An 11,910-nucleotide genomic window follows, 5' to 3' on the forward strand; every position below is an offset into this window, starting at 1 on the left:
ATACACCTGTACACCCAGGAGATAATTCTGTAGGTCGTTTTTTTTGCATCAGGTTTAATGTAAAAAGCAGCAACAAAATGGTGATGATAATGATTGATCTTCATAAAATTTTCTACATCTGGGAAATATTTTCCATCATCTTGGATGGTGTTTGAGCACAAAGCATCACTGATGTAAACACAGAGCCCTCCTCCCCTTTTTCATGTTGCATCCTTTCAGCTCAGAACTGATCTGCCCTACAGGTTCAACAGAATGATCCAGGAAGTTGTGGTGGAACAGGTCTCTCTGTGTGGACACTCTGGTTTTCCATTTTGTCTGTTTCATTTTCCTGAGCAGAAATTAGCCAGAAACAGCCACTCCATCTGCAACGCAAGGTCTGCTGCTCTTTAAATTCAAACCCTGCACTTCCTATTTTTTAATGCCTACAAAACAAAATGTAGCAACCTTTAACCCTGTAAATGTGTTTATACTGCAAGTCACACTAAATTAGGCAAATGTTATATTTTCTAACCTTATATTCATTGGCGATACAGTTGTTGTGCCTTTCAAACATCAAATTCATTCAAAGTTCTTGTTTCTGGATGTGTTACTTTTACTGTAGTACACACTACCAGTGGCGAACCATGACTTTTAGAGCTGGGACTTCAGTTTGTCCAAAACTCAGTCAGAAACACCAAAAATGCAGCAAAATGGAAAAAGATTTTGGTGGAATAAGCAGCAGGCAGCAGGTAGCTTGTGACATGTGTTTGTACTGTGTAGTTGCCACATACAAAAAACCCATTAGAGGGCAGCAAACACCACACAATGATAGCTGAATAAGCAATGTTTTTGCTAATGTTTACTTCAACTTGCATTTAACAGTAGAAAATTGTCATTTATTCTGTTACTATTGTTACAATAGGTTATAATTCAGTTTGTGTTTGATATTAAGAGCTGGAATAATCTATATGAATCAGCTTCTTTTGATCATTCTTCTCCGTTTCAGTACCATACATACAGTTACATGTAGCATAGATCTCCAGTTCTATTATTTCTGTCTACCAACACAGCTCTCTCTGCTGTGCTGCACTGATGGAAGGAGCTTTAAAAAAGAAGATTCAAGTGTCTGAAAATTGTTTTCTAACAGACTCAGAGACAAGTGCAATTTCAGTCTTCAAAATATTGTTTTTGGTCTCACACACTTTAAATCAAAATGTGATTGGTTAATTCACCTGTCACTTTCTAAACAAACACTCAGGCTGTGGCCTTCTGTCCCAGTGATGAAGTCCTAACTAATGAGTGAGCCAGCTCTGACCTTTCTCTGCCTAGAGACAACAACAAAACAATCTGATTTGATAACTCTATTTCACTGTTTTCAGGACAGTAACATTCTCATTTCTGAAGCAAAGCTGATAGAAAATGAGGTTGAAATTTGAATTAGGCGGTAATAGAGAATTCAATTAAATAAATCAAATATAATATATTTAGTTATAACATCTGAAATACTAACTGTTTCCCGCTGCACACTACCATACTCAAGCAAAGGTACTGTTTACTTTAAAGGAAGCATTTGTTAAAAAGGCAAAAGAAAGTCATTTACAATATACTCTGAATGTTACAACATTACCTTAAGGAAATTATTGCATCTCACTACCAAGCTTTATGTCCAGTCCAACAATAAACTGTGTGAATAATATGTATTGACAGATTTTGCAGCCTGTACTGATTATCAGTTATAAATATACTTGTTATAACTTCATAGCGATTAATCAGAAAAGAGACAAAACTCAGACAAGTATACACAAACCCTCCTTTACCTGAGTGGTGTGTCAGTAAGAAGAGAGAGAAACACATGGAGCAGCAGAGAGGGACAGAGAGGGACAGAGAGGGACAGAGGGAGTGTGTGTATGTGAATATGGATAAAAATGAAGTGTTGATGTGATATGAAATCATGTGTTACTGTACAGTTCTGTGCTTTATGAAGTCAGTGAAGTGAACTACAGACTGGAGACTGCAGAACTGCAGACTGGAATCTCTGTTAACAGTGACAGACAGACAGAAGGATCTGCATTTGTCCCCTCTATGAAACTACTGCACTGCATTATTTGAGAATTGATTAAAGGATAGCCCCTTGAGATGTAGCATCTCATTTTTGAAGGGGTCCTAAGGACAGAAAAACAAAAAAGCGAAACATCATTACATAACAAACATACATTACAAATGCACAAATACAGACATCTCATTCAGGATCCAAGATATGTGAATGAATTTATCAAAAAACTTCTTACAGCCATTGGTTGTTCATCTGAGCGTGTGTGAGGGAAGTGTTGATTTCTGGTACTGTAGCATTTCAATAAATGTTTAATGATAGCAATTGTAAAACATTCAGTTTCTACTCAATACTAATTCATAACAAGCACTACTATCTACTTTCATGAATATAGCCACAAGCAGCAACGAACTCTCTGTATTTCCAGAGAAGGTGACTGACAGACTACACCACTGGAGAGTCATGGTGCACATTACACATACCATATTTCCATGTTTTCAAGATAATTGTAAAAACGCAAATTTACTTGTTGGACCGCCACCTTGAGGTCAATAAGTGTCATTTTTATGTCTGAGCAGTTGGTAGGATTTGCAACCTGTCTGCCAAGTTTTGTGAGTTTCTGTCTCATGGTTTTTGGTGCATGAATGCTTTCAGCAGAAAAAAGAATAATAGAAAAGAATAATCAGAACAAAAACAATAGGGTCAACAGCATGTGATGCTGCTTGGACCCCTAATAAATCTGGAAAACTCTTTCAGGGACACATTACAATTTTTCAATGATTAAGAAATATACTTTGAATGTCAAATAAGGTGCCAGAATGAAACATCAAAGTAGACACCCTGAGTCTACATACTGAGATTGCAGAGAAATATTACAGAAGAATCTGTTTTTTACAGAATGAACGAACTGTGCTGTGATTTGTACATTATTGTTGTGTCCTACAGATAAATTGTCAAGTGTTTTAGGAAATAAACAATATAATAAACCAAGGTTCATTGGATTTTTTTATGCATGTAAATGCAAGCTGATGAACTGAACTGAACTGTCTAGTAAATCTGTAACGTCTGTAGGCTGTCATTATTGAGCAACAAATTGTCATATTACACAATAAAGGTATTATATTGTTAAGATATTTGGAATAGTTAACCCAAAAATGAAAATTCAGTCATTATCTACTCATCATCATGCTAATGGGAAGTCAAGTTTACTTTTTTAGTCCACAAAACACTGCTGGAGTTTCACAGGAAAACAGCGTTTCAGAGTCTCCCAAATGATGAAAATGCATTGTGACCAGTTTTCAAATGTAAAAAACAGAAAGTGCCTTCATACCGCTTGTCCGGACTAATCCAAGCCCTGAAATTCTACATACACCCAGTTCAGACAGTGTGCATGTGTATGTGAATGTAGCTCTAAGCTAAGGATCTACAGTGAAGATTCAGGCTAAAAACATGGTGTAAATGACGTCTTTTATGACAACTTGGCATGTTGGAGCTTTAGGAGACTTGGATTACATCAGACAGGCAATATGGAGGCATTTTATGTTTTTATCAGTTGTTCCTTTCTGTTTGAAAATTGATCACCATTCACTTCCTTTGTTTGGGAGATTCTTCAACACTTTTCCTGTGAAACAGGGTGAACTATCCTTTTAAATTTACATTTTAGAAGAAACAAACTGTAACAGTATGTTTATTTTTATGGCAGTAATGACACCGCTTTATTCTTGAAAATGTTCCTTCATCATTTTGAGAAAGAGGTCAGGATCAGGATCAGACAACACACACAAGTTTATTTTCATATGACCTTTTTTTGGGATCATTTGTATTTATTTGCATTACTCAAGCAAGTTTTGCAATGGGATCATTTGTGTTGTGATGTGATATTTGTGATGTGACCAGGGTGAGTTATCCAGCACAGCACTGTACACAAATATTGTCTATTAATGTTCAAATGTCCACCATATTAACACGTGCACTGTTATGGAAATACTTCTGGTAAGAATTATGAATGGGTTGCTGTACTTTTTAAGGACTAAAATATTCAAATAACAGCATAATGCACTTTCTAAATTAACTACTTGGTCTCTGTGCTAAAATAACTTGCTACTTTTGTATGAGCTGTCTGTAATGAGCCAACTGTAACTGACCAGTACATATTCTGTTCCTGTTCAGGTACATATATTTTCATGATATTGGAAAGCTGCAATGATTAATTGATTATTAATTGACAACTAAATTTATCTGCAACTATATTCATAATTAATAATGAATCACTTTGGGTAATTTGTTAAAGAAAAAAAGTCAAAAATCTCTGATTTCAGCTTCTTAAATATAAATATTTTCTGGTTTCTTTACTTCTCTCTGACAATAAACTGAATATCTTTGGCTTGTGGACAAAACAAGACAGTTGATGACATTGTCTTGAACACTGATCAACATTTCTCACCATTTTCTGACATTTTCTGGACCAAACAACCTACTGATTAATGGAGAAAATAATCAACAGATTACTTGATAAAATAATTGTTAGTTGCAGCTCTGTATTATAGTATTTGTTGTATCAATAAGCATTTTTGAAAGGTTGCCAGTTGATGAGAGACACAGCAGACCGTGCCGGTTACAGAGAGGTGTTAGACCTCAGCTGCAGTCAGGACTGCTGCAGAGCTCATCTCCAACCACAGAGGAGACATTACCAGTTTTAACCACAGGGTGGCACTGTTGTATTGTGTGTGTGTGCAGAATTGTTTAGCCCTCCAATGGGGCGTTCCCATACGGATGTAACGTCATATGAACACTATGAACAGTCCAGTGTGTCTGCACGTGTCTGCAGATCAACTCTGAATTTGTTGACCTGGGTCTGGATCATGTTTTCATAATCAGATTTGTTGTGGACTTCTCTGGCTTTATCAGATAGCTTTTCAATGGAGTCTTTAACAGCAAACAGTTCATCTTTGGTGTGTGATGATTAGCAGAATAAGGTCTTGGGAGCAATAATTCAAAATTTCACACCATTTACTCCAAAAGTCTCTCCTGATTGTTGGTTCAAGGTGTACTCTCAGCACCCTTGGTATCTTACCAGCATGGTAATATTCACTTAGTGTCTTGGCGTGGGTATCCCGTGCCAAGACACTCAGGATTGTCTTGGTAGGATTGTATCAGGTTGCATCTCAGCTCACTCACATTATTCTGGGTAGAGTCTGCTGCTGTGTGAAACTGTCTCCAGGAGTCAGGATCCTTTCGGCATCTTCTGAAGTGAAGGTGAGGGAGTTTGGCTGCAAGTGGTTATATGGCAAAACAATAGCTCTGTGTATTATCCTAGTTGTGTATATCCATTGGAGAAATAAGAGAAATCATCTGGATGTGGACAGTGCCAAGGCAGAGCTGCAAATTTGTGCAAACTTCACATTTGAGTGCACAGACATGTAATCAAAATTCCTTGCAAACAAAAAACTCTTGGAAGTAACCAGGAACAGTATAGCAAATAGACATTCAGCTGTGTGCTGAGTACACCAGCGTCCAGCACAAATCTTCCACAGCTTCCCACAGATAAGTGAACATCGGAAAGTGCATTTGAAGTAAAAGACTAAAAGATTTCAACAAGAACAAGTCAGAGGTGTTTGTGAGAGTATTTCTGATTTCTATTATGATTTGACAGTGATTATACCTACTGACTTTTGAATCGATCTCACTGTCACATACACATTTTAAATATCAGATTAAAATCATGAGAGTCTTGCTGGAGTGCTGAGAGTTTAGTGGTAGGTGGTCCAAGCTGTCTTTAGCCAGTCTTTTTCCCGTCTTGACGTCCCGCTTAAATTAAACATAAGATTATTGCAAGTCTTGACTCATGACAATAGTTCAGTGACGTCTCCCTCGCTCTGTGCAGGCAGTGTGTCTGCATATGTGTGTGTGTGTGTGTGTGTGTGTGTGTGTCTGTGTGTGTGTGTGTGTGTGTGTGTGTAACATGGTGTTTAGGTTTCTTTTTGTGCAGAGTGAGTGGTAGAGCAGAGGGTGGAATTGTTCAAATAAGAAGGGAAAAAAAATAAGAATAACATAAAAATGAAATACATAGAGGCAACAATAAGAAGAAGCAGATCATTTCACAAATAATTCTGGTTAAATTCAGATCTGTGGAGATTAGCTTCTACTTGGTGATACTATCTGCTTATGTCATGTTCTGCTTCTGTCAACTATCCTCTTTTTTTCTGTTTTTTTTTTTCCATTGTATCTATTTTTAAAAAAAAAATAGAATTTAGGGTTGAGTAGTTCTAATCGTCTTTGAAATCATAAGTTTTTCTCTGTTTGTTTCTTCCTTCCCTCCTGTTTTTTTTTCAGACTCTGATAATTTAGTCTTTTGTTTGATTTCAACAGTTTGTCTCTCAGATTATTATAACTGGTGGTTTTGTTTATTTGAATCAAGGATAATCATAAAGGGGTTCAGTGGTTCAGATTTAGTTAATATTATATGGCACTCCTCTGACTCCATACACTGTAAAAGCCATAGTTCAGACAGCACAGTTTTGAGCCCAACTCAAACTCTTAAGTTTTGAAATAAGCTTTAAAATGTTTTGCTGACCTATAATCGTCAGTTGAGATAATTTAATTTTTTTACATAAACTTGAATCTTTCCTAAAAAACAACAACAACAATAAAAAAAAGTCAAAAAATTGGTCACATTGAGCTGTGAACCTGATTTATAATTTTTAGATATTAGATATTTTTTGTTAATTGAAAATATTAAAATTCTACCATTTACTTTCACTTAAACGAATTTCCTCAACATTTTTTCAATACAATGTTTTGAGTTTCTAAAATTCAAAATTTTAAGTTTTTTAAAATAAGAAAAGTAAGTTATCTCAACAAGACTGGTAGTTTTTCTGAGATAGGCTCAAAACTCAAAAATCATTTATCACTCAAATCAGTTATTGTAGTCCAGTGCCTTGAAATGTGGAGTTTTCTCAACTTTTCTGTTTTTACAGTGTAGAGGAAAACTTGAGATCCTCAGAGAAAGAGTGTGAGACAAGTTCAAATAAACTATTCAGATATTTCCAAGCAATGGTCCAGAAGAGTGAAAGACAAACTCAGTTGCATTTTGATAACTGGACTCCCTCTTCTGCAGTAAGCAGCATCCTCCTGTCATACACACACACTCACACACACACACACACACACACACACACACACACACACACACACACACACACACACACACACACACACATATGCAGACACACTGCCTGCACAGAGCGAGGGAGACGTCACTGAACTATTGTCATGAGTCAAGACTTGCAATAATCTTATGTTTAATTTAAGCGGGACGTCAAGACGGGAAAAAGACTGGCTAAAGACAGCTTGGACCACCTACCACTAAACTCTCAGCACTCCAGCAAGACTCTCATGATTTTAATCTGATATTTAAAATGTGTATGTGACAGTGAGATCGATTCAAAAGTCAGTAGGTATAATCACTGTCAAATCATAATAGAAATCAGAAATACTCTCACAAACACCTCTGACTTGTTCTTGTTGAAATCTTTTAGTCTTTTACTTCAAATGCACTTTCCGATGTTCACTTATCTGTGGGAAGCTGTGGAAGATTTGTGCTGGACGCTGGTGTACTCAGCACACAGCTGAATGTCTATTTGCTATACTGTTCCTGGTTACTTCCAAGAGTTTTTTGTTTGCAAGGAATTTTGATTACATGTCTGTGCACTCAAATGTGAAGTTTGCACAAATTTGCAGCTCTGCCTTGGCACTGTCCACATCCAGATGATTTCTCTTATTTCTCCAATGGATATACACAACTAGGATAAAACACAGAGCTATTGTTTTGCCATATAACCACTTGCAGCCAAACTCCCTCACCTTCACTTCAGAAGATGCCGAAAGGGATGGGGAAGGGAATGGGATACCCACGCCAAGACACTACGTGAATATTACCATGCTGGTAAGATACCAAGGGTGCTGAGAGTACACCTTGAACCAACAATCAGGAGAGACTTTTGGAGTAAATGGTGTGAAATTTTGAATTATTGCTCCCAAGACCTTATTCTGCTAATCGTCACACACCAAAGATGAACTGCTTGCTGTTAAAGACTCCATTGAAAAGCTATCTGATAAAGCCAGAGAAGTCCACAACAAATCTGATTATGAAAACATGATCCAGACCCAGGTCAACAAATTCAGAGTTGATCTGCAGACACGTGCAGACACACTGGACTGTTCATAGTGTTCATATGACGTTACATCCGTATGGGAACGCCCCATTGGAGGGCTAAACAATTCTGTCTTCCTCTGCCCACCAACCTACGAACTGAATGATCTGTTGTTTTGGATAGTTGTTGTGCAACTGGATGCACTAACCGATGAGGAGACAAAGAGAACAAATCAATTAAAAACAAAGCTACATCACCAATTGGAATACACAGACAAAAGCACAGAGCAAAATGCAGAGCTATCTGGCCATAAACAGACAGTACATTGTGGCAAATGACCTGACCACAGTGACTGATCACAAACAAAGAACCACGCTGACAAAGTACAGACTCACTGAGCACAGCCTGGCCATGAAGACGGGCAGATACAAAAAATCATGACTCTCCACAGAGGAGTGCTTCTGCCAGTTTTGCAAAGAAAAACAAGTAGAAACAGAGCTGCATTTTCTGACAGAATGCATAAATCTTAAGCCCGTCCAAACCAAATATTTCCCCAGATTTAAACAGAAACACCCTGAATTCAACCACATAAACAACATAAACAAAATCCCAATACTGTTGGGAGAATATATAGAGAGCTGCAATCTACCAGCTGAATATGTCCTGAACTGCCACACTTTGAGGAACAGGAACGATATCAAAATAAAAATGACAGGGCATACCTATAGATTTGCTCACATTTTTTTTTCATAGAAAACACTGAGGTGAGCCACATATTTCTAAGCCACATCAGAGGTTTAGCTGCTAGAATTTGTTGCTCACATCGAAGTAAAAAAGAAAAAAAAAGTCCTTCAGCCTCCTCTTAAGTTTCCCTTTCAGTTCAGTCACTACTTTAAACACACTCTCAGAATGTGACTGAGGAAGAGGAAGTGCATCCCAGATATTTCAGTGCCCTCCTCACTTCCAAAAACCCTGAAGCATTTCTCCTTACCAAGGCTGAAAGTGTCTGGTCAGGGTTTTCCAATACTTCAGGTGAAGGCAGTGGAGACAGCCACTTTGTGATGACCTTGCCACAGCAGCATAGTTTGAATTATGGGGGAGCTCGGCTCCCCTAGAAAGCCCTACAACATTTTTAAGTCATATTTTATTTTCTGTACATTAAGGTTGCTGGGATAAATAATAATAGTACAGTATGTCCATAGTGTGAATTATGGGGGAGCTCAGCTCCCTTGAAAAGGTCATGAGCTCCCCTGATAGGTTACTTTGAGACATTTAGGAGGAGCTCTAAAACATTGTTCATTTACAGCATTACAAATTATATTTTCTTTTCTTATATTTTCTTGTTTTTTATTCTCCTTAAACAGCACAAAAAGTCTTTTTATTTTGTAGCTAAAAACACAAATTTACTAAACAAAGTTTAACACATGTTCAGCTCCATTGTTTTACCTTGTGATGTGTGATTCTTTCAAGGATGTGAATGAGAAAAGCATCGCCTGTGTCCCCCTGCTAATTTCAGGATTTTTACTTATATATATTTTTTAGTTTTTGCTCTGATTATTCTCTGAGTTTGGAACAGTAGCCTTATGCTGGTGTTATATAGTTTCTATTAAATATTACTGACAGTATTAAGTGTCTCTAGTGGTAACAGTAGAAGGTTTTTTGCAGTAACCCTGTGATTGCACACTGCTGCATACTTCCATATGAACATGTGATGGCTACACACCTTTAGCACAACATTTTCAGTGTCCAGATTCAAGCTGCCAGCTGCATAGCTTGTTGCATTCTACAAATCAAGTGCTAAACTTTTTTTTTGATGATACTTACATAATTTTACATAGTTCTGAATGCTGGACTTTTACTTGTAGTGGCATATTTTCACTGGTGGTATTAGTACTTGGGATTACTTGGGATCTAATTTGAGATTAATACAACTAATTATAACTAATAATAACTAATAATTTTTGTATTGCAAAAGTGTGTCATCATACATGAATATATTGACAGGTCTAATTTTGTTTTATAACAGTGAGTGTTTTATAAAAGTTGTTGATATACAGCAGACTAAAGTCAGCCTGACACATGACAATCAGCTGCATGCAGTCAGCATGTTGCAACCTAACACCCCTGTCAGGCTGACAGGGCAGGGCAACCTCCACATGGGATTGTGTAATACTGATATTAGGATTAGAATTTTCACAATTTTACAAAATCAAATAATGATAAATACAATATTAACTCTTTCTCCTCTGATCTCTAGCTACTGACTAATATCAGTTCATTGTCATTTAAGAGGAACCATCAGCAGCTGGTCCAGATACCCACAGAGAGACAGCAGCTGTGCTGATCCATGATTTACAGAGTTCTTCTGAAAAAGCTGAAACAGGGTCAGATGTCATGGCTGAGGCATAATGAGGCTTTGGGCTCTATGTCCCTGGTCAGAGTTGAATTACTCAGCTTTTATGGCACTGCTGAACTTTCACTTATTTATCTTTGATTATGGCATCACTGATGGCATGTTTGGGTCTAGTGAAATGTCAGAGTAAATGAAACTGAGAATTGAATATTTTCTTCCTTTGACTGAGAAATGGAAAGGCAGTGCTGCAGTGCTTCTCACCACTGAGCTTGAACGAAGAAAAAAAATACTTGTTTTTACTGAGTCACTGAGAAACAGCAGAACCTGCCAACATCTGCATGCAGAACAAGTTTGGCTGATGAAATATTGCATGAAGATGAGTAATGACGAGGGAGCAGCTTATTGCATCTTCTACACTGTGTATGAAATCATGTGAGTTTGCAGTTTGGAAACTGACATTTTCATGCACACACACTAACTACTGGAAGTATTGCTATGACATATTGTACAGACATTCATGGCTCCCTGAGGATGAATCCTGGTGATGCCCTGACTTCTCTTCTACCGTCATCAGCAGACTGACATACAGTCACACCAGTACCCTGTTTTAACTCAAAACCTGTCCGCCAAAATGCAGTGTGTTTGCAGATATATGTTTTTTGGTGAACTGTGTCAACATCTGTTGGATGGATTATCATCACGTGTTCAGACATTAACGTTCCCTTCAGGATGAACTGTAATAACTTTGATGATCTTCTGACTTTTCAATCAGTCCAATACTGCTCGTATTTGTCCAATACTTTAGTTTATGACCTAATGACATTCCCATCAGTCTCAGTTATACTTTATGTTTAATGCTAATTCATAAGTGCTAGCATGCTAACATTCAAAGTGCCAGTCTTGGTAAACATTACCCAAACACCCAAACACTGGGTTGTGACCCACAGGTAGGTCACTGGACATTTCATTTGGGTCCCCAAATAAATAAGACTGTGGAAGAAATTCTGCAAAATGTAAGATTTATATCTGCACTACAGCTTTAATAAAGCATTTAAAATGTATGTTTGTTTTATTTTTTAAATTCTGCCTAAATGCACTGATTTTGTCTCATTTATGCATGGTAAAAATTAAAAAGTTGAGAAAATTCAAAACTTACTTACAACTTACTTAAATAGATGAGTCCAACTCAAACGCTTAAGTTTTAAACAGTTTTAACAATGTATAATAATAATAATAATGTTTTGTCGAGATAATTTATTTTTCTTCTTTAGATAAACTTGAATCTTATCTAGAATCTTTTAGAAACCTCCAAATAATATGAATAATGTTTAAAATACATTTTGAGTTTCCAAGCTTTGAGTTTATTTATAGAAGAA

Source organism: Lutjanus erythropterus, chromosome 6 (assembly GCF_056507025.1).
Source record: "Lutjanus erythropterus isolate fLutEry1 chromosome 6, fLutEry1.hap2, whole genome shotgun sequence".
Taxonomy (NCBI): Eukaryota; Metazoa; Chordata; class Actinopteri; order Lutjaniformes; family Lutjanidae; genus Lutjanus; species Lutjanus erythropterus.